This window comes from Palaemon carinicauda, chromosome 34 (genome assembly GCF_036898095.1).
Source record: "Palaemon carinicauda isolate YSFRI2023 chromosome 34, ASM3689809v2, whole genome shotgun sequence".
Classification (NCBI taxonomy): Eukaryota; Metazoa; Arthropoda; class Malacostraca; order Decapoda; family Palaemonidae; genus Palaemon; species Palaemon carinicauda.
In genome coordinates, this window is record NC_090758.1 from 78,926,000 (window position 1) to 78,938,806 (window position 12,807).

Here is a 12,807-nt window from a genome sequence, read left to right on the forward strand (position 1 = left end):
TATATATGAATAGATAAATAGATAGATAGATAGATAATTACAGATAACTCTTCCGCCTGAGTTAGAGTAATTGAAAAATACCACCGAAAGAAAATACCAGAATATATAAACTCACAATGTAATCTAGCAGTCATTAGATATAATAAGTAAGTTAACAGAATTACTTCACTAAAGGTAATTCGTAAGGTAATTCGTAAAGTCGAAGGTAATTAAGACTCCCGTTGCGAGTTATTATAATACGCAAAGTTAAGGGAAATATATTATAAACATATTGTAATTTAGAGGATATGAAGTCTCGGACGCCATATTGTGACGTCACGGCCGCCATTTTGTGACGTCGAAGGTGCCATATTGTGACGTCACGGCCGCCATTTTGTGACGTCACGGCCGCAATATTGTGACGTCACGGCCGCCATATTGTGACGTCGAAGGTGCCATATTGTGACGTCACGGCCGCCATTTTGTGACGTCGAAGGTGCCATATTGTGACGTCACGGCCGCCATTTTGTGACGTCACGGCCGCAATATTGTGACGTCACGGCCGCCATATTGTGACGTCGAAGTTGCCATATTGTGACGTCACGGCCGCCATTTAGGGACGTCACAGCCGCCATCTTGTGCCGTCACGGCAGCCATTTTGGGACGTCACGGCCACCATGTTGCGACGTCACCGCCGCCATATTGTGAACTCACCGCCACCATATTGTGAACTCACAGCTGCCATATTGTGACGTCAGCGCCGCCGTATTGTGACGTCACGGCCGCCATCTTGTGACGTCACGGCCGTCATCTTGTGACGTCACGGCCGCTGTATTGTGAAGTCACGGCTGCCGTATTGTGACGTCACGGCCGCCATATTGCGACGTCACAGCCGTCATCTTCTGACGTCACGGCCGCTGTATTGTGAAGTCACGGCCGCTGTATTGTGAAGTCACGGCTGCCGTATTGTGACGTCACGGCCGCCATATTGCGACGTCACAGCCGTCATCTTCTGACGTCACGGCCGCTGTATTGTGAAGTCACGGCCGCTGTATTGTGAAGTCACGGCTGCCGTATTGTGACATCACGGCCGCCATATTGCGACGTCACAGCCGTCATCTTCTGACGTCACGGCCGCTGTATTGTGAAGTCACGGCCGCTGTATTGTGAAGTCACGGCTGCTGTATTGTGAAGTCACGGCTGCCGTATTGTGACGTCACGGCCGCCATATTGCGACGTCACAGCCGTCATCTTGTGACTTCAGCGCAGCTGTATTGTGACGTCACGGCCACCATCTTGTGATGTCACGGCCGCCATCTTGTGACGTCACACTCATAAAGCTTAAAAAAGTTATTACCTTCATAATATTAAAGCTTTTGATAAAGCTGGCTTTATATAAAGTGGAAAATATTAAATTATAACAATGATTAGTTATGTTAATAATAATTCTTTGTAATAAAATATTTGAATAAAATATTTTGTCTTCCAGGAGTAAATATTTTGATATTTTATTATCTTTAACCTTTCTAAAACACAAGTCTCTCTCTCTCTCTCTCTCTCTCTCTCTCTCTCTCTCCAAAGCTAAATGAATAATGTCTTAATAAACATAGATATCCTTATCTCTCTCTCTCTCTCTCTCTCTCTCTCTCTCTCTCTCTCTCCAAAGCTAAATGAATAATGTCTTAATAAACATAGATATCCTTATCTCTCTCTCTCTCTCTCTCTCTCTCTCTCTCTCTCTCTCTCTCCAAAGCTAAATGAATGTCTTAATAAACATAGCTATCCTTATCTCTCTCTCTCTCTCTCTCTCTCTCTCTCTCTCTCTCTCCAAAGCTAAATGAATAATGTCTTAATAAAGCATTATATAGATATCCTTATCAATCTCTCTCTCTCTCTCTCTCTCTCTCTCTCTCTCTCTCTCAGACATAAACCATGGCTCATCAACTAAGGCTGGCAGATTAATATTGGGCTAAATTGGCCCACACTCTCCCACACTCTCCCCGGGGAGAACAATGTCGCGTGGGGACCAAGTTTTGATTAGGCCTTGTGTTACTCGTTGGGTTCTGGCCATATTTTGTTTTGCTTTTGTTTAATATATATTTATATAATCATACATTCTATATATATATATATATATATATGTATATGTATATATATATATATATATATAAGTGTATATATATATATTTATATATATGTAAATATATATATATATATATCATATATATATATATATATATACAGAAGAGAAACTGGAGGAGTGGAGAAGAGAAATGAAAAATAGAGGATTAAATATATATATATATATATATAGAGAGAGAGAGAGAGAGAGAGAGAGAGAGAGAGAGAGAGAGAGAAGAGGAACTGGAAGAGTGGAGAACAGAAATGGAAAATAGAGGATTGAATATCACCGGGAAAAAGACAGAGTATTTGAGATTGAAAAATGGGGAGAATGGGAAAGTTAGTTTACAAGGAGAGATATTGAAAAAGGGTTAAAAATTTTAAGTATTTAGGATCAACTGTTGCAGAGGATGGTCACCTGGGGGCAGAAATAAACCACAGAATACAAGCAGGATTGGAAGAATTGGAAAAAAGTGCGTGGAGTACTATGCGACAGGAAAATAAGGGTTAAGTTGAAAGGTAAAGTACACAGGACAGTTGTGAGATCGGCAATGATGTATGGAGCGGAGACGTGGGCAATAAAGAAGACAGAAGAGAAGAAACTGGATGTGCAGAGATGAGAATGAGATGGATGTGTGGGGTGACAAGAAGAGATAAGATACGGAGTGAGGTAATTAGGGGTACCACAGGAGTTAGAAACTATCAGATAAGATCCAAGAAAGTAGACTGAGGTGGTATGGTCATGTCATGAGAAGAGATGAACAGTATATTGGGAGGAGAGATGGAAATGGAGGTACAGGGAACGAGAAGGAGAGGGAGACCGAAGCGAAGATGGATGGACTGTATCAAGGGTGACCTTCGATCAAAGGGATTAACCGGTGATGAAGTGTGGGACAGAGGTAGATGGAGAAAGCTGGCCAGAAACATCGACCCCACATAGAAGAAGAAGAAGAAGAAGAAGAAGAATAAGATAAATGTATCTTTTGGAAACAAATTAAAGAAGACATAAAAATATAAAATCAACGTTTTCCTTTTTTTAAGAAAAATAATTCTTGATTAAAACCACAGAGAAAAAAAAAGAGAAAATGAATTAATGTTGCGACAAAATATCGCAAAAAGAACCATTGATCCTTTGAGCCTCAGGTATCAGAAAGAATTTAATTACAAAAGTGTAACTTTATTCTTGAAATTAGAATTGAAATAAGGTCGTTTTTGAAAATAGAGGAAAAAATGGAATAGGTTTAATACAGAGTATTACATTCAAAGGGTATATTATGACTATGCACACACGCACATACATGCAAATAGACACGTGTATGTGTATATATATATACATATATATACGTATATATATATATATATATATGTTACCAAGGATTGTTTATAGAGAATTTTATTTTTATTTAAACACATACACATACACACACTCACACATACACATACACACACACACGCACACACACACATATATATATATATATATATATGTGTGTGTGTGTGTGTGTGTTTATCTTTATCTTTATGCTAATAGCAATATTAATGAAGATAGTAATCATAATAATAATTATTATATTACATAGATTTATTCGAATTCTTAATTGACATAAAGGCGTTCAGCCTTCTCGTACTGGCACCCAAGGTCTGTTACAAGGTCCAACATTGAAATTTCGCATGTCAGAAAAGCTGAAGTCACGATTAACCCCCCCCCCTCTTATCCTACCCCCCTCTTTAATCCGGGAACAAAATATAATGTAATTTTCTTCCCTAGAAAGCTCTTCCCTTGATCTCATTATCTAGCATTAATTGTATGTTAATTCTATTAAATGTCAAATGTGTATGGGAAGTGAAATACAATGTTGATTTCATTATTGTTAAATTGTTATTGTTGTTGTTCTTTGTTGTTGTTGTTAACTGTATTTCATTGGCTTATCTATGATAAGAGTCGTTGAGATATAGTATATCACTTAAGTTCTTATAGTTTTTTCTAAATATTCTTGTTACATAATGCTCAAACACAGTTAAAAACAGCGCATAGAAACAACATGAAAATAAAAGCAAAATGTTAAATGAATAAAAGAAAAAGCAATATGCATAACGAAGAAAGTAATAAATAATCAAAACAACAACATTGTAAACGCAAAAAAGGTGATAGAAGACTTTCCAAATCACAACACGACCAGAGAAAAACCGAGCCATCGATATTTCTCTTTGAAGCGACCTCCGACGATCTGTTAATCCAATTACCTGTTAACCCACCCTCCTTTATTCTCTGTCCCCACCTAATTAGCTTTGGGTTTCGATGACACAGGGGGGGAGGGGTAGGTAAGACTGGCAATGGCACCTTTGTAATTGGAACGCTGCCATTACGGGTAATGCCACTTCGTAGGGTCATTTAAAAACATACGAATTGATTATTGATTGCTAATCGTCGCGGGCGGTCGGTCGTGGCCGTAGGGGACGGGGGCGGGCAGCTGGATCAGACGTGACCTTTAGACAGGTGTGGGAGGTGATTTGGAAGACAAGGTCAAAGGTGAGATGACCTCGGGTGAAAGAAAGGCGGTTAGCCGTGAAAGTTTAGGCAGGAGTCGTTGCGTACGGACGGTGCGTGAAATTAGGGGGAGTAGTGTGTACATATATATATATATATATGTGTGTGTATATATATATATGCATATATATATATATATATATTTGTGTTTATAAGTATTTATATGTTTGCAATATATATATATATATATATATATACACATTCATTCTCTTCAGTTTCAACGATTGGGAAATTATTGCAGTTTATATATTAAAACAAGGAGAATTTGCTTCCTAAGAATTTCGTGGTATAAAGTTTATTGCGTTTTGTGATAAAATCTCAATATTTCATCCTTTGTATATACATATATCTATATAGATAGATAGATATACACATGCATATACATACACTCAGGCACACTATTCTACCTGGTTTCCTTATATCCTTTCCTCACTGGAGTATTTTCCCTGTTGGAGCCCTTGGGCTTATAGCATCCTGCTTTTCCACCTAGGGTTGTACTATAGCTAACTGGGAGCCTTTGTAGGGTGATGGCCAGATCCGTAGAAAACGGGAATATTCTGAACTGTGGCCGTCGTTCTAAAAACGATTTTTGGCTGGAGAAGCTAACTTAAAAAACCCACCTAACCTATGCTAAAAGCCGTATCCTTACCCAGGGGGGCTTCGCCCCCTCGGACCCCACCTTACACAACAGTTTCCTTACCTACGAGTACGACGGGAGAAGCTAACTTAAAAAACCCACCTAACCTATGCTAAAAGCCGTGTCCTTACCCAGGGGGGCTTCGCCCCCTCGGACCCCCCCTTACACAACAGTTTCCTTACCTACGAGTACGACGGGAGAAGCTAACTTAAAAAACCCACCTAACCTATGCTAAAAGCCGTGTCCTTACCCAGGGGGGCTGCGCCCCCTCGGACCCCCCCTTACACAACAGTTTCCTTACCTACGAGTACGACGGGAGAAGCTAACTTAAAAAACCCACCTAACCTATGCTAAAAGCCGTGTCCTTACCCAGGGGGGCTGCGCCCCCTCGGACCCCCCCTTACACAACAGTTTCCTTACCTACGAGTACGACGGGAGAAGCTAACTTAAAAAACCCACCTAACCTATGCTAAAAGCCGTGTCCTTACCCCGGGGGGCTGCGTCCCCCCGGACCCCCCCTTACACAACAGTTTCCTTACCTACGAGTACGACGGGAGAAGCTAACTTAAAAAACCCACCTAACCTATGCTAAAAGCCGTGTCCTTACCCCGGGGGGCTGCGTCCCCCCGGACCCCCCCTTACACAACAGTTTCCTTACCTACGAGTACGACGGGAGAAGCTAACTTAAAAAACCCACCTAACCTATGCTAAAAGCCGTGTCCTTACCCCGGGGGGCTGCGTCCCCCCGGACCCCCCCTTACACAACAGTTTCCTTACCTACGAGTACGACGGGAGAAGCTAACTTAAAAAACCCACCTAACCTATGCTAAAAGCCGTGTCCTTACCCAGGGGGGCTGCGCCCCCTCGGACCCCCCCTTACACAACAGTTTCCTTACCTACGAGTACGACGGGAGAAGCTAACTTAAAAAACCCACCTAACCTATGCTAAAAGCCGTGTCCTTACCCAGGGGGGCTGCGCCCCCTCGGACCCCCCCTTACACAACAGTTTCCTTACCTACGAGTACGACGGGAGAAGCTAACTTAAAAAACCCACCTAACCTATGCTAAAAGCCGTGTCCTTACCCCGGGGGGCTGCGTCCCCCCGGACCCCCCCTTACACAACAGTTTCCTTACCTACGAGTACGACGGGAGAAGCTAACTTAAAAAACCCACCTAACCTATGCTAAAAGCCGTGTCCTTACCCAGGGGGGCTGCGTCCCCCCGGACCCCCCCTTACACAACAGTTTCCTTACCTACGAGTACGACGGGAGAAGCTAACTTAAAAAACCCACCTAACCTATGCTAAAAGCCGTGTCCTTACCCAGGGGGGCTGCGTCCCCCCGGACCCCCCCTTACACAACAGTTTCCTTACCTACGAGTACGACGGGAGAAGCTAACTTAAAAAACCCACCTAACCTATGCTAAAAGCCGTGTCCTTACCCAGGGGGGCTGCGCCCCCCCGGACCCCCCCTTACACAACAGTTTCCTTACCTACGAGTACGACGGGAGAAGCTAACTTAAAAAACCCACCTAACCTATGCTAAAAGCCGTGTCCTTACCCAGGGGAGCTGCGTCCCCCCGGACCCCCCCTTACACAACAGTTTCCTTACCTACGAGTACGACGGGAGAAGCTAACTTAAAAAACCCACCTAACCTATGCTAAAAGCCGTGTCCTTACCCAGGGGGGCTTCGCCCCCCCGGACCCCCCCTTACACAACAGTTTCCTTACCTACGAGTACGACGGGAGAAGCTAACTTAAAAAACCCACCTAACCTATGCTAAAAGCCGTGTCCTTACCCAGGGGGGCTGCGTCCCCCCGGACCCCCCCCTTACACAACAGTTTCCTTACCTACGAGTACGACGGAAGAAGCTAACTTAAAAAACCCACCTAACCTATGCTAAAAGCCGTGTCCTTACCCAGGGGGGCTGCGTCCCCCCGGACCCCCCCTTACACAACAGTTTCCTTACCTACGAGTACGACGGGAGAAGCTAACTTAAAAAACCCACCTAACCTATGCTAAAAGCCGTGTCCTTACCCAGGGGGCTTCGCCCCCCCGGACCCCCCCCTTACACAACAGTTTCCTTACCTACGAGTACGACGGGAGAAGCTAACTTAAAAAACCCACCTAACCTATGCTAAAAGCCGTGTCCTTACCCAGGGGGGCTTCGCCCCCCCGGACCCCCCCTTACACAACAGTTTCCTTACCTACGAGTACGACGGGAGAAGCTAACTTAAAAAACCCACCTAACCTATGCTAAAAGCCGTGTCCTTACCCAGGGGGGCTTCGCCCCCCCGGACCCCCCCTTACACAACAGTTTCCTTACCTACGAGTACGACGGGAGAAGCTAACTTAAAAAACCCACCTAACCTATGCTAAAAGCCGTGTCCTTACCCAGGGGGGCTGCGTCCCCCCGGACCCCCCCTTACACAACAGTTTCCTTACCTACGAGTACGACGGGAGAAGCTAACTTAAAAAACCCACCTAACCTATGCTAAAAGCCGTGTCCTTACCCAGGGGGGCTGCGTCCCCCCGGACCCCCCCTTACACAACAGTTTCCTTACCTACGAGTACGACGGGAGAAGCTAACTTAAAAAACCCACCTAACCTATGCTAAAAGCCGTGTCCTTACCCAGGGGGGCTGCGTCCCCCCGGACCCCCCCTTACACAACAGTTTCCTTACCTACGAGTACGACGGGAGAAGCTAACTTAAAAAACCCACCTAACCTATGCTAAAAGCCGTGTCCTTACCCAGGGGGGCTGCGTCCCCCCGGACCCCCCCTTACACAACAGTTTCCTTACCTACGAGTACGACGGGAGAAGCTAACTTAAAAAACCCACCTAACCTATGCTAAAAGCCGTGTCCTTACCCAGGGGGGCTTCGCCCCCCCGGACCCCCCTTACACAACAGTTTCCTTACCTACGAGTTCGACGGGAGAAGCTAACTTAAAAAACCCACCTAACCTATGCTAAAAGCCGTGTCCTTACCCAGGGGGGCTGCGTCCCCCCGGGACCCCCCCTTACACAACAGTTTCCTTACCTACGAGTACGACGGGAGAAGCTAACTTAAAAAACCCACCTAACCTATGCTAAAAGCCGTGTCCTTACCCAGGGGGGCTGCGTCCCCCCGGACCCCCCCCTTACACAACAGTTTCCTTACCTACGAGTACGACGGGAGAAGCTAACTTAAAAAACCCACCTAACCTATGCTAAAAGCCGTGTCCTTACCCAGGGGGGCTGCGTCCCCCCGGACCCCCCCCCTTACACAACAGTTTCCTTACCTACGAGTACGACGGGAGAAGCTAACTTAAAAAACCCACCTAACCTATGCTAAAAGCCGTGTCCTTACCCAGGGGGGCTGCGTCCCCCCGGACCCCCCCCTTACACAACAGTTTCCTTACCTACGAGTACGACGGGAGAAGCTAACTTAAAAAACCCACCTAACCTATGCTAAAAGCCGTGTCCTTACCCAGGGGGGCTGCGTCCCCCCGGACCCCCCCTTACACAACAGTTTCCTTACCTACGAGTACGACGGGAGAAGCTAACTTAAAAAACCCACCTAACCTATGCTAAAAGCCGTGTCCTTACCCAGGGGGGCTGCGTCCCCCCGGACCCCCCCCTTACACAACAGTTTCCTTACCTACGAGTACGACGGGAGAAGCTAACTTAAAAAACCCACCTAACCTATGCTAAAAGCCGTGTCCTTACCCAGGGGGGCTGCGTCCCCCCGGACCCCCCCTTACACAACAGTTTCCTTACCTACGAGTACGACGGGAGAAGCTAACTTAAAAAACCCACCTAACCTATGCTAAAAGCCGTGTCCTTACCCAGGGGGGCTGCGTCCCCCCGGACCCCCCCTTACACAACAGTTTCCTTACCTACGAGTACGACGGGAGAAGCTAACTTAAAAAACCCACCTAACCTATGCTAAAAGCCGTGTCCTTACCCAGGGGGCTGCGTCCCCCCGGACCCCCCCTTACACAACAGTTTCCTTACCTACGAGTACGACGGGAGAAGCTAACTTAAAAAACCCACCTAACCTATGCTAAAAGCCGTGTCCTTACCCAGGGGGGCTTCGCCCCCTCGGACCCCCCTTACACAACAGTTTCCTTACCTACGAGTTCGACGGGAGAAGCTAACTTAAAAAACCCACCTAACCTATGCTAAAAGCCGTGTCCTTACCCAGGGGGGCTTCGCCCCCCCGGACCCCCCCTTACACAACAGTTTCCTTACCTACGTGTACGACGGGAGAAGCTAACGTTAAAAAACCCACCTAACCTATGCTAAAAGCCGTGTCCTTACCCAGGGGGGCTGCGTCCCCCCGGACCCCCCCTTACACAACAGTTTCCTTACCTACGTGTACGACGGGAGAAGCTAACGTTAAAAAACCCACCTAACCTATGCTAAAAGCCGTGTCCTTACCCAGGGGGGCTGCGTCCCCCCGGACCCCCCCTTACACAACAGTTTCCTTACCTACGTGTACGACGGGAGAAGCTAACGTTAAAAAACCCACCTAACCTATGCTAAAAGCCGTGTCCTTACCCAGGGGGGCTGCGTCCCCCCGGACCCCCCCTTACACAACAGTTTCCTTACCTACGTGTACGACGGGAGAAGCTAACGTTAAAAAACCCACCTAACCTATGCTAAAAGCCGTGTCCTTACCCAGGGGGGCTGCGTCCCCCCGGACCCCCCCTTACACAACAGTTTCCTTACCTACGTGTACGACGGGAGAAGCTAACGTTAAAAAACCCACCTAACCTATGCTAAAAGCCGTGTCCTTACCCAGGGGGGCTGCGTCCCCCCGGACCCCCCCTTACACAACAGTTTCCTTACCTACGTGTACGACGGGAGAAGCTAACGTTAAAAAACCCACCTAACCTATGCTAAAAGCCGTGTCCTTACCCAGGGGGGCTGCGTCCCCCCGGACCCCCCCTTACACAACAGTTTCCTTACCTACGTGTACGACGGGAGAAGCTAACGTTAAAAAACCCACCTAACCTATGCTAAAAGCCGTGTCCTTACCCAGGGGGGCTGCGTCCCCCCGGACCCCCCCTTACACAACAGTTTCCTTACCTACGAGTACGACGAGAGAAGCTAACTTAAAAAACCCACCTAACCTATGCTAAATGCCGTGTCCTTACCCAGGGGGGCTTTGCCCCCCCGGACGACCCCCCCTTACACAACAGTTTCCTTACCTACGAGTACGACGGGAGAACCTAACTTAAAAAACCCACCTAACCTATGCTAAAAGCCGTGTCCTTACCCAGGGGGGCTGCGTCCCCCCCGACCCCCCCTTACACAACAGTTTCCTTACCTACGAGTACGACGGAGAAGCTAACTTAAAAAACCCACCTAACCTATGCTAAAAGCCGTGTCCTTACCCTGGGGGGCTGCGTCCCCCCGGACCCCCCCTTACACAACATATTTAAGATCCGTAGACCATTTCCAAACGTTTTTATTCTATACAAGATAACAGTCAGAGCGATAATAAGCAAATTAGGACGCTTGGCCGTAGCGCTACAAACTACCCGCTAACTGTAGCTAGATGTGATAATAATCATGAAATATATACTCTTTATACATACTATATACTGTATATATATGGATATATAGATATAAATTATTATATATATTCTTCGAAGGCTACCCATTGTTTTCCCAAAATAACCTGACCTCTTAACGCCTCATCGAACCCAGGCAACCCAATGAAACCTAATGAAACCCATTTAATCTTTTCTTTTGAAATCCTGTTTCTCGGTCAATGTACAACCTGACTTCTGAGGCCGACGGCAAGATAGTGAAAGGCTGCATCTATTAGAAGGCCAATTGGGATACAAAGCAGATGATGTGCATTTTGCTTTGTATATGCATATGAGAGAGAGAGAGAGAGAGAGAGAGAGAGAGTCATTTAACTTTGAGTCTCATGTTAATAAAATCTATGGCATGTTCCAACAATTTTATGACTTTTGGAGAGAGAGAGAGAGAGAGAGAGAGAGAGAGAGTCATTTAACTTTGAGTCTCATGTTAATAAAATCTATGGCATGTTCCAACAATTTTATGACGTTCAGAGAGAGAGAGGAAAATTCTCTCTCTCTCTCTCTCTCTCTCTCTCTCTCTCTCTCTCTTTCACTCTCTCTCTCTCTCTCTCTCTCTGCACATAAAATAATATAATCTTTAGCAACGTTAACCCTTCTAGCCAAAACCAACAATAATAACAACATCTGTCATCTTAAACACCTGCAATAAAACCCACAAACATCAACACGTGTACGTAAAGGCACGGGTCCTCGAATGGAACACGTGTTTACACTTACCTGCCCATAATCATCAGAAATATAGCCTTCCTTTTTTAGGGAGGCGGAATAGCCACCTTTATGTTAAACATCCTTATTTTCATAGCTGGCTGGGTGGGGGTGGGGGGTGGAAGGTGGTTCCTTGGGCTGAAGGGAAAATTATTGCCAAGAGTAAACACATGTTGTGTCTGTTGGGGGTTATTAGCTTGCGTTATATTGCGTAAGGATCTGTGCGTGTGTGTGTGTATATATATATATATATATATGTATATATGTATGTATATATGTATGTATATACATATATATATATATATATGTTATACATGCATATATATATATATATATATGCATATATATACATATATGTATATATATGCATGTATATACATATATATATATATATATATGTATGTATGTATATACATATATATATATATATATATGTATATACATGCATATATATATATATGTATATACATGCATATATATATATACATATATGTATATATATGCATATATATATATATATGTGTATATATATATGCATATATATATATATATATATAATATCATCATTATCCTCTCCTACGCCTATTGACGGAAAGGGCCTCGGTTAGATTTCGCCAGTCTTCTCTATCTTGAGCTTTTAAATCAATACTTCGCCATTCATCATCTACTTCGCTCTTCATAGTCCTCACCCATGTAGGCCTGGGTCTTCCAACTCTTCTAGTGCCTTGTGGAGATAATCTATTTCTTTGTCTGCATCTTTTCCCACTTCTATGTGGGGTCGATGTTTCTGGTCAGCTTTCTCCATCTACCTCTGTCTCACACCTCATCACCGGTTAATCCTTTTGATCGAAGGTCATCCTTGATACAGTCCATCCACCTTCGCTTTGGTCTCCCTCTCCTTCTCGTTCCCTGTACCTCCATTTCCATCACCCTCCTCCCAATATACTGTTCATCTCTTCTCATGACATGACCATACCACCTCAGTCTACTTTCTTTTGGAATGATCTTCCTAATCGGGTAGCTGAATCAGTAGAACTTCAAAAGTTCAAAGTTGGAGCAAATGTCTTTATGTTGACCAGGCGGACATGAGTCTTTTTATAGTTTATATAGGACATATCTGTTTTGACGTTGTTGCTGTTTTTAGAATGATTTATTGTTAATTTGTTCTCATCATTTATTTATTTCCTTATTTCCTTTCTTCACTGGGTTATTTTTTCCTTT